This window comes from Perognathus longimembris, chromosome 24, assembly GCF_023159225.1.
Source record: "Perognathus longimembris pacificus isolate PPM17 chromosome 24, ASM2315922v1, whole genome shotgun sequence".
Lineage (NCBI taxonomy): Eukaryota > Metazoa > Chordata > Mammalia > Rodentia > Heteromyidae > Perognathus > Perognathus longimembris.
Genome location: NC_063184.1, coordinates 26,726,097 through 26,747,027, shown reverse-complemented (window position 1 = coordinate 26,747,027; position 20,931 = coordinate 26,726,097). Strand labels below are relative to the sequence as shown.

At 39.5% G+C, this 20,931-nt stretch overlaps 1 long non-coding RNA gene across 1 annotated transcript in view; it reads left to right on the top strand.

Annotated features, from left to right (window-relative positions):
* Window positions 1-16,478, top strand: part of LOC125341600 — a 51,309-nt gene extending 34,831 nt beyond the window's left edge. The window contains exon 2 of the long non-coding RNA XR_007209021.1: window positions 16,176-16,478. This is a non-coding gene — a long non-coding RNA (uncharacterized LOC125341600). The remainder of the gene's footprint in view (window positions 1-16,175) is intronic.
* The last annotated feature ends 4,453 nt before the right edge of the window (window positions 16,479-20,931 follow it).

Below are 20,931 nucleotides of genomic sequence, written 5' to 3'. Positions count from 1 at the left end.
GTTCTGTGCAGATGAAAATAGCTGCTTGCACCTGGCTGTTAAGTTTGTATGGAGTAGCTACCCCTGTCCCTGTGGAACCTTGAGCTGAAGGTCTCTTTCTCAACTTCTGCCTTAACATTTTAAGTTTCCTGTCTTACAGTACAAACCAAGCAGAAGATAAAGTATAGAGAAGGTCACTCTGTCTCTCAGATTTTATCAGCAATTTTGAGTCCAGTTCTTAAACCACTTGTGATACTTTGATAACGAGCCATGCATTTGCCATTTTTGTCTCCTTAGTTAAGTCTAGTCTTGCCAAGAACAGCTTGACCAGTCTTTTTAATCACTTGCCTAAAAGCTTTCATTTCCAAAATCCACTGAAGAATTTAAACTGGTGCTCAAGTGTGGATGGAGTTCTTGTGCAGTGGAAGTTGTGAGCACATCGGGAATTCACTGAGGGGAGAGAAGAGCTGAGATTTTAGGCTCTTGTGGAAGATGGATGATTTGGGAAACCATCTATACATAGGAAAATGGAACAGTAATTCAGTCATTTCGCTGTGCGAAGTGGGTATGAAGTTGGTTTGACTCGTACAAACAGTTTCTTTTAGTATACTTTTTTTTTGCATTTAAATATGCCATTTATTCTTGCATGTCATACCAGATGAAGACTTAGATTTCCATAGTATCCAGAGGACAGAAGAGTAGTAAATAGATAAATCAGTAGCCTTGTTATTCATTAAAATCAAGCATTATATGCCATGTTCTGCTTTGATGCCACTGGCCACTACAGTAGGTTTATGTGAACCATCTTCCCCACAGAGATGTGTTCAGCATTGCAGTGCACTCCTGTAAGATGTTGTGATGGCTACAGTTATGCTAGACAACTGGAATGTTTTAGTTTCATTATAATCTTATAACACCACTGTTGTATGTGCTGTCTGCTGTTGACTGGAACATACTGTATGGTACATGACTGTAGTTGTGATCTCTGCCTTGGTTTGACTAGATTCTATTCCAGTTCCCTGAACCATTAGGTGTATTTTACAGTGTTGTTGGTTGAAGGTAACTCTTGTTAGCTACTTGAGATTGGGGTTTGTGTCAGAGTTGCTCAGAACACATTTTTGTTGAATGAGATGATAAATACAAATACCTTTTCCTGACAGAACTCTTTGGCTGCTTTGGTTTATTAGAGATGGATGAAGAGTACAAGACTTCATCTGAAAACTAGCTAAAGCAAAAAGAAAAGACTGTTTAGAATGTGGCTCAAAGTGATAAAGCAAATGTGAGATCCCGAGTTCAAGCCCTAAAATCAGTCAACCAACCAACCAACCACGCCTGAGCAGGTGCACCTGTTATATGCTTCACAGTATGCCAGGCCAGTTTCTGAAGACCGTGCTCCTTGCAGGGTGTTTGCATGACAGGGGAAGGTTAAGTAAAAGTAATTACCCCTGGAGTTTTTCTGTTTTTCACATTACATTTTCAGGGTGAGTAGCTTCCCTCACCGAGTTTGAAAGCTGCTCTGTGACGTTCAGGTTTTCATGATAGACTCCAGAGTGATTTGAATGCTGATACTCTTTGTGAACTTTTGTGATTTTTTTTTTTTAATGTTCCACTGAACTTTTGATTGTTTTTTTTTTTTTTTTTTTGGCCAGTCCTGGGCCTTGGACTCAGAGCCTGAGCACTGTCCCTGGCTTCTTCCCGCTCAAGGCTAGCACTCTGCCACTTGAGCCACAGCGCCGCTTCTGGCCGTTTTCTGTATATGTGGTGCTGGGGAATCGAACCTAGGGCCTCGTGTATCTGAGGCAGGCACTCTTGCCACTAGGCTATATCCCCAGCCCTTGATTGTTGTTTTGGTCAGCATTTTGTCCTTGTGATAAAATTCTTAAGACGATTATCTTGAAAGAGAAAAGATTTATCTTAGCTCATGGTTTTAGGGACTTCAGTCCAGGATCAGTTGGCTCTGTTGTTTCTGAGCCTGTGGTGAGGTACAACATCACAGTTTACCGCATGACTGCAGAAAGCAGGAAGAGAGGAGAGTGGGGGCGGGGAAGAGGGAGGAAGTGTTGCAATATATAGGCTCCAGTGACATGCCCTTAAGGCCCTGTTCCTTTCAACTAGCTCCCACCTCCTGAATTTCCATCACTTCCCAATCTCCCCTTAAGTTATGAACCCATTAGTGGATTTAATCAGAGCTGCACTTTGAGTATTGATGCATTGGTAGCTAAGCCTTCAACACATCAGATCTATACAATAACAAGTTATATTACAGTAGAATCACAGAAATGGAGGGACTCTGACAAGTAGTTGAATGCAGTGTTTTTGAAATCTTTTTTTCCTTGCAAAGGGAGAATTGTAATAGCCCTAGAAGAATTCATCTCAACATGTAAATCAGAGAGAAAGTCACCTTTTGATTCAAAGAGCTGCAGAAGTAAAAGGTCAAAGCCTCCATCATTTCTTTACTTCTGTTCACTCCAGTACTTGAGGCACCCAGGACTCTGGGAATTCAATTCAAACTTCGGCTCTGGAGTGGTGTGTGGATCACAGAGTGTTAAATCCTCCTAGCACAAATTGACTGGTTATTGCTTCTTGAGAGTAAAAGTTTGAAACAAAACCACTGCAAGTTCTTCTTTTACAGCTCTCTCTGGTGTAAATTGCCAACAGACATTACCAGTCATCAGGAAACATCTTGAATGTTTGTCCCAGATGACTTGCACTGTAGATACTACAGGTAAGAAGAGACTTGGATGATGGGGTAGAATCATACAGCATGATGATAAGTGGCCTGTGGCTGACACCATGAAGATGCTTAAGAGGGTGCTGGTATTCATCAACATCTCTAAAACCCAGCATGCGAATTCTTGGAATTACCCCAGAAACTTGGAGGGTGGAGCCTAAATACAACAATTCGTATTCAATAATTCCTAAGTGATCCTGTTGCATTCAAAGCTTGAGGACCTCTGTATTGGTTAATCCAGGGATGGGGCCAAGGGTTGGTCTGATTCTCTTCCTATAGCATGCTTCCTGCATGGCTACAGAAATTCAGTATTATTTCAATCTTACATGAAATCCCAAGCAGCTTTAGTTTCAAAACAAATTTCCTATATTATGCTTCCAATTAGATCACTACCTCTAAGCCCCTTCCATGTGGAGAATTCTGAAACGGCCATTGGGGGTATACAAGCTTACATTTTTAGATGTTACCTTAGTCAAAACCTTGATTGTTTATCAAAAGAAGTGATTTTTCTGCTTGATCTATAAGGGTCTTTTTTATCTGAATACTGCCAAGGATACCTGGGAAATAGAGACCTTTCTGCTTCATGTCTTCACAGAGGATCTGGTCGATTTCCTAAGTGCAGAACCTATGAAACCACAAGCATCTTATCTAGGGGTCTTTGTTATCATTATAAGCTTGTTTCTTTTTTCTGTGCCTTTATGATTAACTAGGCAATGATTCTACAGGCTGTAACCTGAGCTTTTAAGAACTATCTGCGATATAAGAAAAATAAGCTTTGAGACCTTGTGTGCAATTCCCAGCACTACTACAAAAACAAAAACAAAACTCACATGCCAAAATAAAACAAACAGCGTGCACACACACACACACACACACACGCACGCACGCACACACACAGCTTTGCTTAGAAAGAAAGGTATACTTTTTTGGATGGAGGTGCATATTTTCATTGGATTCTGGACATATTACTCCTCCTCTCTCTCTTTTCAAGCTGATTAGCCATTATTTTAGGGTGGTTTAAACACGTTTTCACAAGATTTGCAGCCATTAGACAGGAAGAGCTCTCAGTTCAGATATGGCAGTTCTGTAGTCTATTGTTTGGAGTAGAGCAAGATTAGTTCTGTAGTGGTGCAATCTTGCTCTTCTGTCTTTGGTGTTTAGAAGGAGGAATTCTTGTTCTTGTCATCATCAGTAATGCATTTAGACAATGCCTCTCATGTATGAAGTAACTTCAGGTATAATTTCTACTTGAAATCTAATCTTATGTGCTGAGGATGCTCCCGTGGTAGAGCAGTTGCCTAGCATGGGTAAGGCTCTGGGTTCAATCCCTAGTAACATGGAAAAAGTTTCTTTCTTAAGGCACACAGAGCAGGTGGACATTGTCCCTATTCAGGGGTAAATATGGGGAAGCTGAGAGCAAAGAGGGAAACAGTGTGAGTAAGCTCACTCATTACCTAACAGCTGTGGACTCACCAGTAGCCTTCTGCTCTAGTTGTTCATCAGTGTGCTTGAGGTTAGGGGAATAGCTTAATGTTTGAGTGTATGCTTAGCAAAGCTCTGAGCTCTGTCCTTGGTGCACACACACACATACACACACACACACTCACACACACACACACACACCCTACAAAAGCAAACGAGACTGATTATTTCCTAGCATATAAAGTCACTATTATCTCTAAGTAAGTAGATCATGTTAAAATTGTGGGTTTCTTTTGTGCTATTTCTTATTTCATTTTTTTTAAAGCAAGCTTTATGGATATAGATAGGATTTCCTCATTTCTGCCCCCTCTTCCTTTGTCCTCTACACAGATCTTACAGAATACTGTTCCATGCTGGTTTTTAGCACGTGGGTCAGGAGATGGCAAGCCACGGGCTGCTGGTTGTATCATCTCATTTTCATGAGCTTGTTCTTTGGGTTACAAAGACTACTGCCCTTGCAACTCACATTACACAGCCTTAACAACTGTGCATGAGAGTTTGCTGTGGAGCAGCAGCAAATGTAAGATAAATTGACACGCAAAGGGGAAAACTGTGCTAAGAGCTTCTCATAAATGAATTCCCAGCATAGAGCATAGGGCTTTCTCCAAGTGACAAATGAACTCCAGAATTGTGCTTTGCATTTTTAAATGACATGCGGTAGAGTAATTGCTTTGTGCTCAAGCCGGAGACCGGGGCTTCAGTTTATTCCACTTATGCTTCTTGCTTGATGGTGTAGGGAAGAAATCTGGGTATGTGGTCATTGCATTAACTTTTATTTTGCAAACGTGTTGTGTCTATGGTTCCCTCAATAAAGAAGTGCTGTGTGTTAAGGCATGCTGGCCTATAAAAAGTGTTTGCTAAAAGGCTTGGGTCCAGAGCATTTGCCAAAGGAATATTGTGCTTAGAACATGACTTGTAAAGATCCTTGTTCTGACTTGAATTGCCTTTTCACTCCAGCAAGGTCACTGAAGAGGACATCAAGATGTCAGCCATTTGTTTTGATTCCCTGCCTACAGAAGGTGTTAGGAACTATGGGTGGTGGGTCTCTGTCAGCAAGTCAGAAAGGCTTAATGGTGATAGTGAACTCAGAATCAGTGCCTCTGACTTTCTATCAGGAATATGCATATCAATGCATATGTTTTTGGCAAGTGGATATAAAACATCTGTATTGACTTTAAAGTTTGTACATTTGTGTTTGTGTGGAACAGTAAAGAGAATAAGGGAAGAGGGCTCCTGCCCTCCTTTTCACAGTCTGTCAGTGGAGCCCCAAGGGATCATGGGAAAGCTCTGTGTTCTTTTAATCAGTGTTATGCTTTTAGACTGGATAATTGATAGTGATATCTTTGCCCTTGCAACCTTGTGCTCAAGTTTTCATTTTCCTTTCTTTGGCCTGGGGCCACACTGCGTTTTGGTTCCAGGATTTTAATTTGCGGGGCCCAGACAGTGGGTATGATGTTAACTAATTGCCTCAAATGCTGGCTGGTGTAGACTTGACCTTTCAAAGTTGAAGCAAGATGCCAAAAATCACAGTTTTACCTGAATGAGGTTTTTTGTTGCTCCAGTCTCAGGGAGCTAAATCTCAAGTGTCTGGGGGTCAAGAGTGTGTGTGTGTAGGAGACTGTGGAGATGAGGGGGCGGGGTTCTGTTCAGGGGCTCCAGGGCCCTGCAGTATATCTTAGGAACAGTCCTTCCAGTGTTTCAAGGATTCGGAGGGAGCCTGAAACAAAGCAGGAATATGAATTTCCCCGAAGTTCTGTTAATTCTGGATCTTTCCTGGCATCATTTAAAAATTTTTAACTTTAGTTTATTCTTCTGCTCCCCACCATAAGACAACAAAACCAAAACAGCACTCTAATCTTTGTTTTCTGAGTGTGGGTCCTTGTGATACAGAGTTGGTTTGCATCTAAGTAAATAAAGTAATCCTTGTCACACTGTAGGTCAAGGCAGGAGAGGATGAGGTTAGTTTGGGCAACTCAGTGAGATAGTGCTTTATTATTATTATTATTTTTGCTTGTGATGAGTGAGGTGTTTTTGAATGTTGGAATGATTCTGTCAAGCCTATTTTTCTTGGAAGTCTTGTATTATCATCATTGCACAGTGAACTCCAAATATACTTGCTTACAGAAGCCCATTGCACATTGAACTCATTTCATTTTTGCTGGAAAATAGAAAAAGGTCAAGCCTAAAAAGAGTGTACTTCCTGTCTTCTTTGCTTTAAAATTTCCTGAAACACACACACACACACACACACATGCACATACACATATACACATACCTTCCTCCCTCCCTCCTTCCCTCCCTCCCTCTCTCCCTCCCTCCCTCCCTCCCTCCCTCCCCTCCTTCCTTCCTTCCTTCCTTCCTTCCTTCCTTCCTTCCTTCCTTCCTTCCTTCCTTCCTTCCTTCCTTCCTTCCTTCCTTCCTTCCTTCCTTCCCTTGTCCTTCCTTCCTTTCTCCCTCTTTCTTTCTTTCTCTCTCTTTCTTTCTTTCTTTCTTTCTTTCTTTCTTTCTTTCTTTCTTTCTTTCTTTCTTTCTTTCTTTCTTTCTCCTTTTTTTCTCCCTTTCTCTCATTACTAAAATATCTTTTATGTTTATAAATGATAATCTTAATGCCTCTTCTTAATATTCTGGTAAATGAAAGATGATAAAGATCTCTCGAATTGTTAAGAATTACGTAAAGGAGAATGGTATTGGCTAAGATGTATAAATTACTTTCCTATATTAAGCTATGGTCTATTAAGGTGAGCTTTCCTTCAACGCTGATTTTTTTTTTAACTCTAGCCTCCTTATTTAAAAATTGCTATTTCTTTCTAAGCTCCCTCCTTTCATCACTGAAAGGCATTTCCAAGTTGGTACAACTGCCATTTTCCTACCTAATTTTATAAACCGTGTTACCTTTAAAATGTTACTTTAAAAAATCCTTTAATGTCTCTTCCTTGGCCCTTGAAATGTAAAAATTGACTTCAGTTGACTTCACTTTAATAATCTTATTTTATTAAAATCTTGCAACATTTTAGTCAAGTCCTAGAATATAATTTTCATAGCTAAATTTAAAACCTTAGACCTGAGTTTTATTTCACTGCCTTGTGTGCAGAGCTTAAAGGGCAAGACTGGTTATGCATTATGGTTTTTATATAGAAAGATCTTTTTCCTCTGCTCACCCTCTTGACAGCCAAGAAAATCAAGAGAACAATCAACAGAGTGAAGATTTGTCCAGTGCGCTGGAATTTGCCTCCCTAGCATGAAAGCTTGTTTGTGACTTACAAAGTAATGCTATGTAACACTGTGAAGGACAGGTGTTTACTCTGCCTTGGACCAAGGTGAGAATTTGAGAAGCTCAAGTCAGGCTCTGCATCAGAGGTGTTTTGGCACTTGACCAGTTCGTCAGTTTTGCTACCTATTATTGAAACCAACGAGTAAGTGATGGCGATGTAATTTCACAACTCATAATACAGCCCTAAAGCCTCCTTTCTTTTGGTTGATATATTTTAAGCAGTTGAATATATTTTCCATAAATTTCACTGCCTTCCATTTACCTTTGAATAGAAGCCAATGAGAAGAAATATTTAGGTTATAAGCAGTGATCAAGTGAACTGGTGAAAAAGGCGTTTTGTGGCTTTTTCTCAAGTGTGTGCTGGGGGAAGGATGACTGTAATTTGATACTGAAATGTTGGAAAAGGATATTATTTACTGTTTAGAAATAATGCAAATGGGACATGCTTTTTAAAACACAGTTCAAAACACTTAGTTATGCCTCGCTGGCTCAATCTTTGCTTATGATTGCTTTACATTGATGGAGATAAGCTCAGCACACTGCTATGCTGGATCAGCCCAGGGTTCTAAAATACAGAGTTTGATTAAATTCTGAAAACAAACTGAAGATACTGTTTAGTGTCATTCATGAGGGTTTGTGAAATTTTGTTTTTAGCCTCAAGGTGGTTTGAGGACAGAATCTGTCGAAGTGATAGAAGAAGGGAAGGGCATAAAAGATACCTACTGTAACTTTCCTGTTCAAACAAAAAAAAAAACCCGTGTCAGAATTGAAAGAGCCAATGGTTTTGTCAAAGTTAGGCCCTTGGTTTCTGTACTGGTTGGTATGGCTTGTCCCTGGCGAGAGTGTGTGTCTGCCAATGTCTGAAGAGACATTAATTGGTCACTCAACCTCAGTATCTAATTTTATCTTTGGGACACCTGTGGTTGAAGGTCAGCAGTGCATGGTGCTTGCTGTGAGGATCATAGGCTGTTGAGAGCAGAGAATGAACTCAATATGATGACCATAATTTCCAAACAATTCTCTGGAGGCTGTCTATGGATTCTTTTTGGCTCACCTTATATAGGGACCTACCCAGTTTTCCCCTGACTTTCAGTCAGTGTTGTCATTGCCTTATGCTTTAGTATTCATAAGATCATCTGACCTGAGATCACTTGCCTTTTGTTTTAACAGTTAAGGGCAAGGAATTAAAAGTTGGTCTGGAGTTCCAGTCTCAGCTCTGCCACTATGGGACCTTAGCTCTTTTCTCACTTTCAACTTCTGTTTTGCGGTTTTTATTTTTTTTTATTTTATTATTTTTTTGGCCAGTCCTGGGCCTTGGACTCAGGGCCTGAGCACTGTCCCTGGCTTCCTTTTGCTCAAGGCTAGCACTCTGCCACTTGAGCCACAGTGCCACTTCTGGCCGTTTTCTGTATATGTGGTGCTGGGGAATCGAACCCAGGGCCTCATGTATACGATGCAAGCTCTCTTGCCACTAGGCCATATCCCCAGCCCAGTTTTGTGGTTTTTATAATGGTGTTCATTCATTCATTCACTTACTCATTCATGCATGCATGCATTCAAGAGATAGTATTTTCTATGTGCCAGGCCTGTTCTTGGTGCAGGGAAACAATCAACCAGCAAGACAGGAACACTCATGCAGCTTCCATTCTGTTGGGGAAAATGGAAGAGAATATAGTTAATGCCCGTATATTCCGTCTGGTGTATGCTGGATGGTGAGGGTGCTGCAACCAGCATGGAACGGTGTCCCAAGTGGAGAATGACGGGACTGGAGTGAGGCTTCGATTGTATGTGGGGTAGGCAGGAAAGGCTTCTGTGCTGAGGTCATGTGTAAGGGGAGACATACAAAAAGAGGGGGACAAGTGGGGGTGGGGATCGGTGTATGAGAGATACTTCACATTCTTCCAGCTCCTGTGGCCGGGGTAGGGAGTACAGGGCAGAGCAGGTGGTACAGAGTAGCCAACTTGTAGGGCTGTGTAGAAAACGAAGACAGGGAACGTTTTAAAAAAAAATATGTGCTCATTAAATGTATTAAATACCATGGCCAAGTGAGGTTTATTTCAGGAATGCAAGTGTTCAATGGTGTGAAATTATTTGACATTATTTATTTCACTAAATATTAATAGAGATATCTAAATACTTTATTAAACATTAGTAGGAAAAAGCAATCTTTTATATAGTAAAAGCATTTGATGAAATTCAGTATGTTATTGATGGAAAAAATCCTTTGAAACATAACAGGAAAATGTCCTAGCAAATAAGTTTATGGTCATCTCAATCCCCAAACAATCTCAGGTTTAAAAAAAAAGTTTTGGTACATTGCATTAAAGTTAGGAAAAATGATGTGCAGTATTTTCATTATTTATTAATAGTGTTTAGTCACATGCTAATGGAGCTAGACAAGAGAAAGAGAAAATTATAAAGACATAGAAATTAGAAAGGCGAGAAATGAATTATTTTTTCCAAATACAGGAATATATGATAAAATATACAAGAGAATCAAGTGAAAGACCAATTACTAAATATAAGATAAATTTATAAATGTTCCTGGATGGCAATGTGCCAATGTTCGTATATACTAACAATAACTTGTTAACAGTCTTAATAGAAGAAAAGACTATTGAATAAAAAGGATAAAATGTTAAAGAACAAACTGAAGAAATGTCTGTACTGTATATGAAGGCATTTACAGATGCTTCTGTAGAGAAACTTATAAGGACGGTCAGATTCTTAGATCTATGCATGTCAGTTATCCCTAAATGTGCATGTTACTGTAATTCTAGTAAAAAGGAAAAAAAGAGAAAAGAAAGAGAACAACAGAGGGTGCTAACCAAGCAGATTCTGGGTTCACTTAGAAAACATACATAAGCATCAATGACTAAGACAGTTCTGAAAAGAAATTTCATATATGGAAGCTAGAATTGGTTCACAACTTTATAAAAGTAAGTACCTTGCTTGGTATGCAAGTGTATATAAATGAATTAATTGAAATAAGATGGATTTAGGGGGGAGAATTCAAACTGTTATTCCTTGGAAAGGTAGAATCTTAGTTCAACAAAATAACATGGGGAAACAGGTACTTGAAAGGGGTGGGGTAGGGTCAAGGAGAGGAGGATAGATGAATGAAGAGACATGAAGAATTCAGTCACAAATGCAGTGTAGATCTTACAAAATTAAGAAAAGCGAAGTCAGGGATGGGTAAGTGAAAATGATGAAAGGGATTGATCAAAATGCATTGTATTCATGTTTTATTGTATTCATGTTTTATTGAATGGCAACTCCTTTGTACAACTAAAAATAGAAGAGACTGGTAACTTTGATTACAGTAATATCATCATCATCATCCCTGAAAACATTTTGCGGAAGACAGGAACGAACAGAAAGTTGGGAAAAATCGGTGGGACTGATTTTCATTATAAAGAGCTCCTCAAATCCATAGCAAAGAGTCTTCTAACATTCCTGTAGGGGAAGGGACAAAGTATGCAAGGAAGTATACTACTGTGGCTTTAAAACATATGGAGGATGCTCACCTACTCACTGTAGGTGACATTTCCTGCACCTGCAACCTCACTGAGGTACCTACCAGTCAGAATAGTTAGAAGAACAAAGAGTTAAAACCTCTTGTGACCTTTTTGTTGATTTGTACCAGTAATATGAAAAAAAACCCATGTTTCTTAGACTAGTAGTTTACATTTTATAAAATTTGTCCTAGGTACAAATATATAGTCCTAGGAAAATGGGCATCCATATTTTTCTATGAAAATATCTTTCATATACAGTTACTGGTACTCATTATAGTAGTGTTTACAATGGCTAAAGATTGGAAACAGCCTAAATGTTTATCAGGAGGATATTAAATAAATACGTGTGTCACAGCTGTATATCAGAAAGAGAGCAGTCATTGAAGAGATAGATGAATCTCTATGTAGCAGTTTGTAAACATTGCCGGTGTCATTCATGAAAAATGTGAGATGCAAAATAGTGTATAGGTTTATTTGTGGCAAAACGATGAATACAAGATGTTTTCTTTAAGTGAATAGATAAGGCTTTTGGAGAGGATAATTTGGTGGCTGAAGACATACCCAACCTTTACACACACACACATAAAATTAATTCAGCATATGTCTTGCATTTAGCCCTCATTATATACTAGTGGTGGTTATTATTTTCATTGTAATCACAGGGTTCCTTTACCACCTGAGTTGACTTTTAACAGTTGATGTGGAAGAGACGCCTGTCACCCTGTAAATACTCATTAATGAGTGTCATGTTTCACTTATTCATTAATAATGTTATGTACATTGCCTGAAGTATGTGTCTTGGTGGACCTCAGTACAAGTTCTGCACACCAAAGATGTCAAGTAACATTGGGACACACAAGGATAAACAAAACTAAGCTTTTTTTTTGGGGGGGGGGCAGTCCTGGGCCGTGGACTCAGGGCCTGAGCACTGTCCCTGGCTTCCTTTTGCTCAAGGCTAGCACTCTGCCACTTGAGCCACAGCACCACTTCTGGCCGTTTTCTGTATATGTGGTGCTGGGGAATCGAACCCAGGGCCTCATGCATACGAGGCAAGCTCTCTTGCCACTAGGCCATATCCCCAGCCCCCAAACTAAGCTTTGTTTCCATGAGCTTTCTTTGAGACTTGAGACATATAATGAACCTGCTTTGTGAGGACTCAGGAGAATGCAGCACTTTCCAAATTGATTATGAACTTTAGACAGCGACTACTCTTTAAACAGAAACATCTTATGAACAGCTGCTCCATTGTAAAATATTACCATGATAACACCTGGATTTGGTTGTGTTCTCCTTCATTTTTCATTTCAATGAATCAATATTCTTGACTCATCCCTAACATGCTTATGGTCTCTGCTTGTTTTCCCTCATCTGTAATCTGCTCCAACGCCATCATTTGTCCTCTAGCTGAGACTCTTCCTGAATCATCTTAATTGCATTAGGTTTCTTGAGTATAAGAGAAAGAATTCTGTATTACTAACATGAAATCTCAGGAACTGATTGAATGGAAGTTGACTAAGCTTCATTCGATTCAGCTTTCCCCAAAGCTTTAAAAGGTTTGCTGGTCACTGGGAGGAAGAAAGTCAGGGTGGATTGTTGAGGCTTTGTGACCTTGATGTTCAGATGGTGGCACCATGGTGGGAGTTAGGAGGTATGGCTCCCTCCTCTGTCTCCTCCATTTTCCATCTGCTGGCTTTGACCAGGACAGCCCACCTGTACTTCAGTTTCATCCTCTGTAAAATCCAGGCATTAGATTTCAATGATCAGTACAGGTCTGGCCATTTTCTGACTCCAAGGTATTATTAGTGCTTAATGGAGTCAGTAAAGATTGGGGGCCCGAGCAGAATATTCTACTCTGCAAGTTTCCACATGTGAATATAATAAATACATCACCTGCTCCAGTTCAGCCCTCAAGAAGAAGGAAATTATCCAATAATGAGCTCATATTCAGCTTTCTGTACTTGAAAAGTTGTGGAATTGTTTGACACATCTCTCTTTGTTGGCTAATTATCCTTCTGGTAATCCCTCGATATGTCACCGGTCACTGAGCTGCAGAGGAATCTGCAACTCCGGCGTAGAGGCCCCTTCGCTGGTTGCTCTGATGGAAGGAGAGGCTCAGGTTGCTCACGGTAGCTTCTCCCACCCTCCCTACCCACCAGTGATCATTTGGTGGTTTTGCTGTGGCTGTATTTTTTTTTTTTAATGCACTCCTATCTCTCAGCAGATTTCTAAACTTCTCACAGTTGAGGCCTAATTCAGTGAATTTATGCCATCTGGAAATGAGCTTTAAATTTTGTTCCTCTATTGAAATTAGGGCTGTGACATAGCTATTAAAAAAGAATGGCTGTGAGAGTGAATTTGCTTTTATTATGTGGAGGTAGAATGTTTTGTTAGAAGGAAAGCACTTGCCTGGGGAGAGATCCGAATGTGACTGAGTTGTTAACTGTCACTGTCTCCCCTTTTTAGCAGGAGACAGATTTTGTTTTTAAATGAGATGACAACCAAGAGAATTATCAAGACCCAGTGAATTTTAAGAATGTTCTTTCAGTTTACTTGATTCCCATTTACCCCTGCTTCTCATGTCATTCTGTGCATTACTGTCAAAAGATCGACATCTTTTGAAGCCAGGGAGCAGTGCTGCTGGCAGAATCCTGATGGTAAAATACAAGTGATTCTCAGTGTATCCATCACTGATACACAGCGGTGCCCTATTACCTGAGAAAGAGCACATATGTGTGAGTATCTAAACATGCAGAGCGCACGGGCAGATGTAGGATAATAGACACCGAGCTGGGGGGAATGCCTTTCTCATGAATTAGGGATGCCCTTTCATTATTCACGAGTTGCAGAGTGAGGAAAGGCTTGAAATCACCTGAAAAGCATCTGGAAGCAATCTGTAATTTTTAAGCGGCAGCAGAAGAGCCAGCATCTATCCAGGGCACGATGATAAAACTGTTCATGCGGGATTATGAAATAGCAGTAGAATTCTGTTACTTGCAAAACATCTTGTGATTAAATGCCTGGAGGTTTGATGATGAGGCGATAACTGTTGGTCTCAGGCTGTTGATAAGCGATTAATTGATTATAGAGAAGGCTGATTTGGGTATATTGAGGAAATTTTAATAGGAAACAGTTGATTATCTGCACTGAAATGTTACCCTTTTCATATCAAGTATTATCACTACTGAGTCCAATTTTGAAAACCAAGGTCACAGTGTGCTTCCCTCTCCTTTTTTTTTTTTTTCCTTTCATGAGAGGTTTGCTATAATCAAAGGCATTATACTCTAAGCTTTTGGAGCCATCTGTAGGTTGAGCACATTTGTGTGTTAAACCTTTCAGTGAGTTTTCAGAACCTTTTTTTTTTTTTCTGAACTGGGGTTTGAATTCAGGGCCTCATGCTTGCTAGGCTGGTACTGTACCATTTGTGCCCCACCTACAGCCCTACTTTTTTTTAGTTATTTTGGGGAGAACTTTTCTGCCTGGGCTGGTCTCAAACCTTGGTCCTCCCGATCTCAGCCTCCTGTGTAGCTAGGAAAAGAGCCATCTTTTCTTATGTTGGCTGTTATAGAACAATTATGATATCAGCGAGTAACTCACTGGATCTTAGTAGCTAGAGCTATTGAAATGACTCTCACTTGAACTGCTTACTTTATTTAACCTATCTAGAGAAGGGGGATTATTTTTACCTAATATTTATAACAATATTACATTTAGCTCATGACAGTTAATACAAAACAGCAAAGAAGGGAACACAAGTTGAGTTATACAAAGACCTTCCAAAAATGTGCAGTACTCCCTAAATAATCCCTTTGTTGTCCCTAGATACCAATGGCTGAAAGTTCTATTTTTTGCCTTCTACAGCTGTCTACTTTGGGTCTTAGACTTACATCTTCTACAATGAGGCCTAACTGGCATGATAAATTTCACAACATAAATACATGGCTTCCTCTACTGTCAAACCAGAAAAACATGAGTTGAAAGAGAAGCAAGCAAGTGAAATGAACTCCATGTTATGGAAATGAGTGTTCTATCACTGTTGTAATTACTTTCAATATGCCATGTGAAACCGTAGCTTCTTTTGTTGATGATCCTCTTGTATCCCTTTCCTGTGGTTGTCCCCACACTATCACTGTATCTCATCTGGATACACTGGATACTGTATATATTGGTATTAGAACTAGGGAAGTGAAAGGGAATATTAAAATCGAGAGACAAAGGATAAAAAGACAAACGATTCCAAAAGCAATATGTGCAAAACTGTTTCGTGGAAACCAACTGAACAACTCATGGGGGGAGAGGGGAAAGGGGAGGGAGAAGGGTAATGAGGGAAGAGGTAACAAACAGTACAAGAAATGTACCCATGGCCTAATGTATGTAACTGTAACCCCTCTGTACATCACTTTGCCAATAAATAAGTAATTATTAATTTAAAAAAAGTACCCATTATCTGATTTATGTAACTGTAATCTCTCTGTACATCACCATTAAATTAACTATTAAAAAAAGAATTGGAATAATGCAAACAAAAAAAAAAAAAAAGAGAGAAGCAAGTTACCCTATGTGAGAGAAATACAGAGCCTAAAAGCTAGAGTTATCAGGACAGCAATAAAAACATCCACAATAACTAACCCCAAATACTTAGAGCTAGAGAAGGCAGAGCTAATGCAGATACTAAGCAAAAACACAATAAACCATCACTCAGCAGGTGGGAGCTACAGAAAGTTTTCAAGAAAGAACATCTTTTAAAAAGAACAGTAAATGCTTTGCTAATTAAAAAAATTAGAAACCAAAACAGTCAAATAAATCTGTCACAATCATGTAATTTGCTTAAGTGCAATTTCACCAACTATTAGAAAATCTTATGAGTTTATAATAAAATGGTTAAGGACATCCCGATGTGGATTTATTTACTCTTACATTTTTATTCTCTTCTGCAAGAAGCGCATAATTACTTAACATCTCTTGGAAAATGGAAGAACTCTTGGTTACTTTCTGCTACTCAGCAAGATTTCTCAAATTGTGGCTCCCATTCAGATTTCTAAATAAATATTTGTTTTTTACTTATTTTTTTTCTCTTTTAATGATCAAGACACATGCATAAAAATAGTGGTAAGTGGGAGGGAAGAAAAAAATAGAGAAATGTAGCTTGGGTTTTACAGTTTATTAACAATTCTGGGACCTTTATTTCTTTCTGTAGGTTTTGTACATCTCCTGGGAGTTCCTGGCGGAACCAAATGTTGGATAAATCTTTCCCAGTCCTCTGAAGAGTGAAGTAAGCAATCACAACTCAGCAGTGGGCTCCAGAAGAAAAAGAGAGGAATTACAGGCAATGTCTCCTTTCTTATTATCATTGATGGGGGATCATGGATTTATAGTCAGTAATTTTCAACAATAGACTTTCTGGAAGCAATGTTAATTGAACTTACACATCTAGATGAACATTATCTTATTCCAAACAGGCCTTATGATAGCCTGTATTCTCTCTTCTACTCCAAGTATTTAAAATAATTTTTGTACTGGGTGCCAGTGGCTCAAGCCTGTATCCTAGCTACTCAGGAAGCTGACAGCTAAGGATTGCAGTTCCAAGCCAGCCAGGGCAGGAAAGTCTGTGACTCTTTATCTCCAATTAATCACCAAAAATCTGAAAGTGGAGCTGTGACTCAAGCAGTAGAGCACTAGCCTTGTACACAAAAGTTCACGGACTGTGCCGAGGCCCTGAGATCAAGCCTCAGGACTGGTACACGTACACGTACACACACACACACACACACACACACACACACACACGTTTGTTTGAAAATACAGCCTCCTCCTTACGTAGCATTCTTTACAGCATCCTGTTGTTGTTTTTTGCCATGGCATCTTTCAGTCTTGTTTGAGAAATAGTCTAAACTCCTTTAGAGCTATGGTGGTAAGTGAGCCCTTTTGACCAAAACCAAGGAGCAGTAACAGAAGCAAACTGTGTTTCTTTTTCTTTTTGTAATTCACTCATGTACTTTGAAGCTAATGATACTGAAAATTAATTCTAAGAAGTGAATCTCAGTTTAAATAATGGTGGTATTGTTAAAATAAGTGATTAGGCTCTGTAGTTTATGCAGAAGAATATTTATTTGAGTGTATAAATATTGATATTTTTTCTTCTTAAAAGCAGTCAGTCAAATCTGCCAGGATTGTGGATAGGTTCCTGTATTAATCAGGTTAAGAAGATGATAGCTGAACATCCCTTGAAGGTATACCTCTAAGGCTTTGTAATTTGCCTCTTGTCAATGATCCCTGCAGGTGTTTTGCAAGGTTTCTCAGAGTATTATTAGAGTACTTGTTAAAAATACATATTAAACATTTTAAATTACAGTGCTGGAGGCGTAACTCATTTGCAGAAAACATGCTTAGGATGAGTGGGGTTGGATTCAGTTTCTAGCACAGGTATAAAAAATACATTTCCAGGCTCCTCTCATGACTATCTCCAAAGACTGACACCCCGGGAGCAGAAAAATCAGACTGCTACTGTTGTAAGGTAAATTATCAGAGAAGCCACAAATCTGACCTCCTTACTTCACTACCTAATCTTCTCATGTGTTCTAAATTTAAAGCTCTCTTTGCTTTGAATAAAACAATCTGGCATGCTGTTTGACATATAGTTAACTTTTCAAGCAGCTTATTATAAAATAAATTTGAGATTATAGCTGAATAAAACTGGACTTGGAACTTTATGGCTAAATTTGAAAGGGACATAGTTTTCCTTGGATGGATGTCTACTTTTCTCATCTAGATTCCACGTACTAAATTTTATTAAGTATCACATATGAGAATAATTCAAGGATAAAGAGTAATGATTGGGGGCTGGGGATATAGCCTAGTGTCAAGAGTGCCTGCCTCGGATACACGAGGCCCTAGGTTCGATTCCCCAGCACCACATATACAGAAAACGGCCAGAAGCGGCGCTGTGGCTCAAGTGGCAGAGTGCTAGCCTTGAGCGGGAAGAAGCCAGGGACAGTGCTCAGGCCCTGAGTCCAAGGCCCAGGACTGGCCAAAAAAAGAGTAATGATTGGCATTAAAACCAAGAAATAATATAAGTTAGTAAAATAAGAATATGACTAGACTTTGTAAGTTAAGGCTATTAATATCAAGTGCATCTTATGATGTATAGGAGTTTTTAATTTTTATGTTGCTCAGTGTATCTGTTTTATTTTTATTTCTGTTGTGTGCTCTTTTTACTTTCATTGTGCTTTTGGTGTCATGCCTAAGAAAACATGACCAAATGCAATATCATGAAGCTTCCCACATACATTTTCTTCTAAAAGTTTTATAGTTTTGGCTCTTAGATTCTTTTTGAGGTAATTTCCTGAACAAAGAATCATGTGTAAGAAGTCTCATAAAATCATCTGCTTCTAATTAAAAGTACACTTCAGAAAAAAAGGGTTTTGCATAGATTTGAAGCCTATCTTAGACTAAGATTTAATAATCATAAATTGACCTATGTTTAAGTTTTGTCTTATTTACATGATAGTTAATGACTTCTTAAACATAGCATTTTATTCTGATAAATTCTTGAGTTTTAGTCTTTAGGTTGTGTGTGTGTGTGTGTGTGTGTGTGTGTGTGTGTGTGTGTTATAGGACTTTTCCCAGTTAACTCTCTGAGTGATACATAATTTTTTGCTGTTGCTCTCAGTGGGTTGAGCCCACAACAGCCCTGCAGCTAGCAGAGACCACTGGGGTTGCAGTGCTGTAGCTGGCCAGCCTACTTAGTGTTGCAGGTTGTACCTCAGGACACACAATGCTTACGAGTCTTACAGCTCTACTGCCAGCATTGCTGCTGTGGCCTCCTCTGATTCTTTTCTTTTTTTTTTTTTTTCCAGTCTTGGGGCTTGGACTCAGGGCCTGAGCACTGTCCCTGGCTTCTTTTGTGCTCAAGGCTAGCACTTTGCCACTTGAGCCACAGCGCCACTTCCGGCTTTTTCTATATATGTGGTGCTGAGGAATCGAATCCAGGGCTTCAGGTTTGTGAGGCATGTACTTTACCGCTAGGTCATATTCCCAGCCCCCCTCTGATTCTTGTCTCAAGAGTTTGATGAATGAAGTCCAGGATAATGAAGGATGAGTGGGAAGAACTTGATTCAAATGAGAAGTATCTAGCCCGAAAGTTACTTCCTCATACTGCTCTACCATGTGGCTGCCTCTGTGTCTCTGTGTCTGTGTTGGTGGCTCTGATCTAGAGGTTCTTACAACCTGGGTGGTGTTCTAATAGATAGTGTTTTAGAAGGTAATACTTTATTGGTTGTGTATCACAACATTCTGATTGGTTCTTAATTCCTAATCAGGTCCTTTCTGTAAACCCTGAAGGGGCAAGGGAGGGACACAGGCAAGATGTTCTGAAACAATGTCTCTTTTGCATTTGGTTTCTGTTTGGTAGGCCAAGATACTACCCAGGAGCCCTGGGTCCTAATTAATTTACTCTTTCATGACCAGTGATAGATCCTCTCATGTTTTAGGGAGCATTAGTTTCTAGGCCCTCAACAGAATCAATAGTCTATGTGTGAAGAATAGCCACTCATGAATCTTGGAAAAAGTTGCCACCGTTTTAACCCTTTGTCCATCTGTAGGTATCCTTTGGAGTCCATCTTTCTGTGGACAACATGTGTATTGAGAGAGTGATATTTGGACTGGCTTTGAAAGGTCACACACAAATATTGTGCCCTGGGAAATAAGGCTACTTTGGGGAAGAAAGGAGAATGGAGAGAACAAAAGCAAATATACTAAATATACATAACTAAGGAGAGAGACTGGGGGCATCTGAAGGGGGGCGAGGGGGAGTAACATGGATAATGAAAGGATCTAACATTCCTGTGCAGTACTGTCTTTGGAGGAAATAGGCACTGAAGGGAGCACAGTAGAAACTACAAGTGGAAAATGGGTTTGGAAATGGAGTCTGAAGTGTCCAGGACAGGATGATAGAAAGTATGTGTGATTGTCCTGCAGAGTTGCTGACAGTAGAATTCATCCATTGTGAATTGTGGATGTGCCTTCAGAACAGTGAGACAAATAGCAGGTAGATAGAGGCAATTACAGATATTCTGAGCTGTTTGAATTATATATTTGAATCTACTGTTGTAGGGCTGAGTGCCTGTCCATGACAAAAGAATAGCAGTGGTAGCAGCATTCGAATGCTGAGCTTGGGTTGTAATGTCACGAATGGGAGGCATGCAGAATTGGGCTGGCGAGGGAAGATTGTTGCCTGTGGCTTCCCTGGCTTTGTGGGGAGCCCGTGGGAAGCTGTTTTCAAAAGTTGTTTTGAATAAATGACTGTCTTCTAGAGTGGTTTAGGATGTTTCCTGAGTAAATAGTACAGAAAGATACCCAGAAATGACTTATGGGGGAGTGGTTAAACCCGCTACATATGCTGTAAATCTGAACTTTATTGATTTTTTTTTGCGCATATCTCTTCCTAGTTTCATAGATTTTAAATCTCCATGTATAACTGGCATCTACTTTCTTTTGTTAATTTATTGTTGTATCTATTCAGTGATTTTTTTGTCTCTTTTCATATCCCATGACCCTCATCGTTTCATTTGATCCTAGCCTGGATCTCCTCCAGCTTTTTATGTCTCTTCTAATTGACCAGATGGCTTAGGATAAATGCATATAATTTATATTTGCTCATGTTTTTCATTTCATTTTCAACCTCATCTCCGAAGTACTTTTTGCTTTGTCTTGGTCTTTCGTATTATTAGTGGCCATACTTAGCCATCTGTGACAATCAGTTCTGGTCCAAACAAATGGTTTTCCAAGTATGGTCTTGGGATAAGCACCATCTAGTTCACTTGGGAGCTTGTTATACATGCGGGGTTGAAGGAGAAACTGTGGGTGGAGCTCAGAAGTTGATGTTTAAGGAGTCCTCCAGATGATTGTCATGCATGCTGAAGCAACTCTAGGTAAATTCACAGATGTGTGCTGTG